A 6,000-nucleotide genomic window follows, 5' to 3' on the forward strand; every position below is an offset into this window, starting at 1 on the left:
ATCTGACCATTTAATAAAACCGAAAAAGAAAGCCAGATGAGGAATCATCTCCTTGTGAAGTTTCCGAGATCAATTCTGCAGAGATCCGCAGAAACAGAAATAATGCATATTGTGAAGGGAAAGAAGGGAACGATTAAGAGAGAAAATGTGAAAAATTTCGAAAATAAGTTTTCTAAGAAGATATAGTGAACAGATAATTTCAACGGATATTCAATTCAATAGGAAGGTGAAGATAGCTACATTAAGTCATATGTTCAGGGCTCAATGAATTGGGATGATGGAGGCCATCATATTAGTTAACTAGAACACAAAATGTATTGATATATTTGAGGATGGACGCCAACAGACCTCTGCAGAGAGTATTAAGGATGTAGCCGAATATTTGCAAGGAAAAAGTTTCCATAAGACAGAAATAATTTTTAGAAAACATAATAATTAATTTTCAGAAAGATGCAGGTAATCAGACAAGAGTAATAATAAGCGCCAAGATCCACGATTCCACGATCCCCAATGAAAAAGATCGTCATGTGCATCGAGATACACCTGAGAAGAAAAAAAATAGGCAAACACTTACAAATTGATTATAATAACTTTCATGAAGAAAGTTGCACTAGAAACGAATCATTTTAAAAATTCATTATTGAAACGCATCTGTTTTCCATTGGAGAGCATGGGAATAGATAATATTCGCAGTCGATCATTTACTCATGGTATTCATTGTGGTTGGCTTGAGAGGTTCGAATTGGAATACTCTTCTCTTTAATGGAAACTTGTGAAAGACTCTCAGCAAAAAGTGGTTTGGCCTGATTTCCCCTAAATAATTGCACTGGATATATTTCTCCATTCATGCATATTCGATTAAGTCGTATGCTCCAGTAAATAATATCACCCCATGCTCGATAGGCAGACTAAACCCCTGTGCACCAGCAAATTACACTACACTAGAATGCAATATTGGAATTCTGTGATCATAAGCCATTCGAGGGTACAAAGCGGGTTTACGCATATCTATTATTATGTTATCTATTATCCCCAGATCTTGTTATTTTATTGCTGGAGTATTCCTAGATACACACCATTAGGTGGGCCATCGATTCTGCTACGATCTTAAATATTTACCTTTAGTTAAAGGGTAGTTAGCATTCAGATTTCAATGCGTTTAAAAAAACTTCTTGCGATTATGAGGGATGACAAAGTAGGTGGGTTTGAACTAGGTTAGGAAAGAAATAGGATTATGATTTATCGCAGTTGTAGACAAAAAGTTGCACCGCCCTGGAAAGAAGCCGTGAATAAAGAACGGAAACACACAACAGACTAAATAAAAACGCTGTCAAGAATCACTTACTTGCGTCGTTTCTTCGGGAAAATGGCTTTTTTCGTAGAAACAGAGATTTATTACATTTATTCCGCTTATTATCCATCCTCGTTTTTATTTTTCTATCTTCGCCATTTTTCCTCAGTCCGATATTTCGGGTAATTTCGCCGTCTCTCGCGTCAAGCCGATGACAAATCGTCTGGCATCCGACTAAGATGTTACAAAGTGTTTTTGCTTATTTTCAAGATTGATTGTTTTCGAGCTTTCATGCCTAGATATATAAGTAATTCTGTAGGAGATTAAGTGCGCAAAGAGTAGATTCAAAAGACAATTTTGACGTAATTTTTCAAGAAGAAAACTCTTAGGAAAACCTCAGACAATAAACGATATTTAGGCGACCCAAAAACCAAATTGTAGGTAGATCCAGAACAGGGCAATTTTTAAATAACTCTGAAGTGAAGTTAAATTCAAAGAGCTTTTGAATTCCGCATTTGAAATTGATGCGAGGTGATGCTGCTCATATCCACCAAAATTTGAAATTCCGCGTTATTTATTCACCTGCCTCTCTCAGGGGGGTCTCTTACAATCGCGTTTTTGTCTTGTCTGTGTCAAACATTCAGCGTCTGTTTTTGTCGTGTTGAGGAGTATTTCCAGCTTTTCTGACTTTCCAGGTATTTTTAGATCGGTAAAATATTAATTAATCAACTTGTTCGCTCCTGATTATCGACGGAAACATTTTCAAAGACCCAGCGTTGACACAGCTAATTGCTGCCTGCCAACCAACGTTTCCTTGTCAGGTTTTAAGAACAATACAGCGGCACAATGGTCATTGTTTCTCTCTAGTCTCGTACCGTTTACTTGGATTTTTGTCCTCTAAACTTTGCATACAATACCAATTAATTCTATTGCGTTTAATGTAAAAAATCCTGTTCAGCGAATGATTACCCAAGTTTTCACATGAGACATACCGCATTAAGCAACTGGGCATTCTCAACATAGAAAAGGAGTCGTAAAGTGCTCCCAAGGAGAAGAATAATGAATTTACATTCTTATTTCCGGGCAGTAAATGCTTGGGGTAGAAATGTGAGCAAAAGTAAACTATGTTGCTAGAACAGAAAACTTTAAATTAAACGTGCCTTAAACTTTTGAAAAGTAGGAGGAAGAGATAAGCGCCAGTCGTAATCCTTTTGTATTATAATTATTATTACGTTTCCCAATTTGCCGACGAAAATTGCGCCAGCGCCACTCCCAACTTATGCAAAGTTAAATTTTTAATCAAGTCAAAAAAGTTTAAATTGGGTTCAGGGTGCAGCTGTGCTTGTTTTACTTTGCAGTTGCTACTTTTCAGTTTCTTCAACTTTAATTCAGCAGTAATTTGCGAAGTCGATTTTACCGATTGCTTTAGTATACATCTTGTTAACATCGCTTTAAAAGTTTCCTCCTTTCACGGTGTTCACTGCTGATTGTTAAATGCCATTCTAGACAAATGCATCCCAGCTATCTTTGATTAACCCAAACGCAAGTTAATAGATACGTCAGCTTGAGTAATAATAAGTGAGTGCTCGGATCGACATGGAGTGGTTAAGTGGCTATTATAAAGGTCAATAATAACTTCGCCAGTTCAAATGGAAGCTAGGCGGGTATCGGTTGGCGCTTGATGGCCTCCTTGGCAAATTGCTACTTAGAGTGCTTTTCGGAATCCATTTACCAATACGTGGTTGCAGGAGTGGGTCTTCTAATCAATAACACTGCTAGTAGCAGGTAGCTAATTGGCTCTGATTCTGTTTCCAGCGGCATGAGTTTTCAGGAATTGCGTAAGCTCTGGAAAGGCCTTATCAAGAATGACAAATGCGAGTAATAAAAATAATCAACGGGACTTAAAAAGAGCAGATAAAAAGCTTTCTCTAATTAAAACACGAAAGAGCCATATTTTAGCTCGGGGATTTAAAATTTAGGCCAAGGGTCGAGCAGTAACCAGCTTCCACTCTCCCTTATCTTTTTATTACTAATTTATTTACTTCGCGATATATGGGCCAAATAATTTATTTCAGCAACTGAAAAGGTCATTATTGCCACTGAAACCTATTTAAATCAAATATGTTACTGGAGGATTCAAACATGAAAGATCTTATTCAGACCGTACAATCTTTTAAAACCAGGAAAAATGGGCACTAGCATCAATTCAATCGTCGAACTCAAATTTGAAATCTATTTTCATAATAAGATTCCCTAAACTGAGGCTTCAGATAAACTGCCTTAGTCTTTAGATGTAATAAGTTAACTTGCTTGATCTGTATCTTATCACAATCTCGATGTAGGAAACTTTGTGAACCAATGAGTACCGATGTAGAAAAATGAGAACATCCTGTATTTTATTACCATATTAATTCCACCTTTTTTGTTCTATATCAAAGACTTCAGATTTCATGGTATGACTTCTAAACGTTCTCTTAGATTTCAACTGGAAGAATAGATGAATGTCGAAACACATTTCTTTCAAAAAGGAGATAATTATAATCAAATTCAAGATCAGGCTTAGTAATGAGACGGCAAATTTTAATTATTAGATGTTTCACTTAAAAAGATGTATATTTTTTTATGATTTCTGACGATTTTTGATTTGTCTTCCTTGTAGATCGACTCCGTTTTTTTCAAATTTTCTTCAGTTTTGTTTCGAGTTTATTGAACTTTCAAATTTATCAAATCGCAATATTTTTCTCATTTCTCAGAGCGGTTAAGACTTTTAAAAATATAGTGAGAAATAGATTTGATCTCATTTTTTATACCAATTCCTCTCACGACGACCCGCTATTTCTTAACTCTTCTAACAAATATCAAATTTAAGTGTTAATTATTTCAGCTTTTAAATTGAACGGAACTCAGTGGTTTACAATAATTTTTTAGTTTTACCTCAACAGTATTACAAAATCAAATATTTTCCTTTCCTTTCCTTCCCTACGTAACAAGTGTAGAAAATTATACTTTACCGCACGTTCATTGCAGTTACAGTCCGCTTCGAACCGTTCGCATCAGCAATCGAGTGCGGTAAAAACACTTTCGCACGTATTTGTAACGTCCCTGGAAACCAGTTACGTTACTTCATTTGCATTTTCCGAGCTCTGGAATCCCTTTTATGAATTCTGGAATTTGTGTCTGCAAAACTGAAAAATCAGGACCGAACCAAGTGAATTTTGATAAACGTACAATTTGACAAAAATTTTTAATTCCTTTGAACTTATATCAGGTAATTTCTTAAAATAAATTGCCCAATTCCTGAGCCTCCTCTGTAATCTTCTGTAATCTTGCATTTCTCTGTAAAATTTGGAGTTTAAAATCTGGAAAATCAAGCTCGGCTTGAATAACATCCAATGTGCAAAGGGCATGGCAGAATTTCGTTGATTTTATATCGTAAATTCCACAATTTGAAGTTTCAAATTTAAACAGGACCGTATTATACTGATCTCAAAAAGCTGTAAATATGAAAAAAATCGTACGTTAACGAAGGATCGTAGCGTGCCTTGGAGATACTTTTATAAATCTTGAAATTTTGAGTTTCAAATTTCGAAAATTAATCAATATCGTATCTGCTCGATTTCAACAAGAACGCAACTTATTTTCTTACCCAAAATCATTTGTGAGACAATTTCGACCGCTAAAGTCCATCCGGTTTTAGATACTTCTGTCAAGAATGGATAAAAGCCCTTCTTCAAATTAGTGCCCAGAAAGGAAACAGTGGGTACTTGCAATATAACAAATCTCTATATTATAGTTTACACAAATAACTCCGAAATTTAAGTGTCTCTTTTAAAAGGTGAAAAATATGAAGGAGACGTAGTTGCGTAATATAGAAAGACAATTTCAGCTCTCGTGATACTGAATGAAAGCAAGAGTCCTGTAACGAATGTGCGATTATAAACCTTTCTCCAATATTCATCATGCTGCAATTCTCTAGACTTTCAAGAGTTACTAAAATAGATACTAATTATTGAATGCTGGAAGCATTTATGACGATCATGTTTTTTATCTCAACCGAGTCTTCTTTACAAATCCAATATTTTTTAAGCAAGAGTGGCTTGAGTTGTAAATGTCAAACGAAACGTTGAATTTAGTGAAAAACTGAATTATTTCGTGAGAATGCAACAACAGTAGACCTGCAATTTTTACTTTTAAACATTCACTCAATCGTAATTGCGCTTTTCTTCACTTTTTTGGGAAGTGAAAGAAGTTCAAATTTGCAGTCTCCCTGGGCTACCTAACAGAATATTGCTCTAAACTTGCCTTGAAAAAATAGAATAGTAGAAGTGCACATAAAAATCAAACTTGCAAAACAAATATCAATTCTTCAGTGTTAGAAGTCTTAACGATTCTCATGGCTTTACCGCTTTAAATTTAAGGTCCATTGAAGTAAAAATGGGGTGTGCCGTGAATTTCATAGAGCAAAATGTGTGTGTATTTTCTTGATTTACCCGGATCCAAAAGACCAAAGGTCAAGTGAGTATTTCCACAGATTTCATGTTACAATATCAAAATAGGAAAATTGGGGTAACCATTAACTCAGCAAATTATAAAATGTGAAAACCTAGATAAATCTATTCCGGAACGAATGATGAAAAATAGAAGTAGAAAAATTTCCAAACGTGTTGTTCTGCTTGGGGGAGCAAAATATATGCAAATTTTCCTGACTT

General features: G+C 35.2%; 1 protein-coding gene across 1 annotated transcript in view; it reads right to left on the reverse strand.

Moving 5' to 3' along the window:
* The window catches only part of RpL15 (ribosomal protein L15), a 161,544-nt gene extending 156,472 nt beyond the window's left edge, over positions 1–5,072 (reverse strand). Inside the window, exon 1 of the mRNA XM_066396047.1 lies at positions 5,068–5,072. The gene's annotated coding sequence lies outside the window, so the exon portion shown is untranslated. The remainder of the gene's footprint in view (positions 1–5,067) is intronic.
* Positions 5,073–6,000: the final 928 nt, after the last annotated feature.

The sequence above is a fragment of the Euwallacea similis genome, chromosome 13, assembly GCF_039881205.1.
Source record: "Euwallacea similis isolate ESF13 chromosome 13, ESF131.1, whole genome shotgun sequence".
Lineage (NCBI taxonomy): Eukaryota > Metazoa > Arthropoda > Insecta > Coleoptera > Curculionidae > Euwallacea > Euwallacea similis.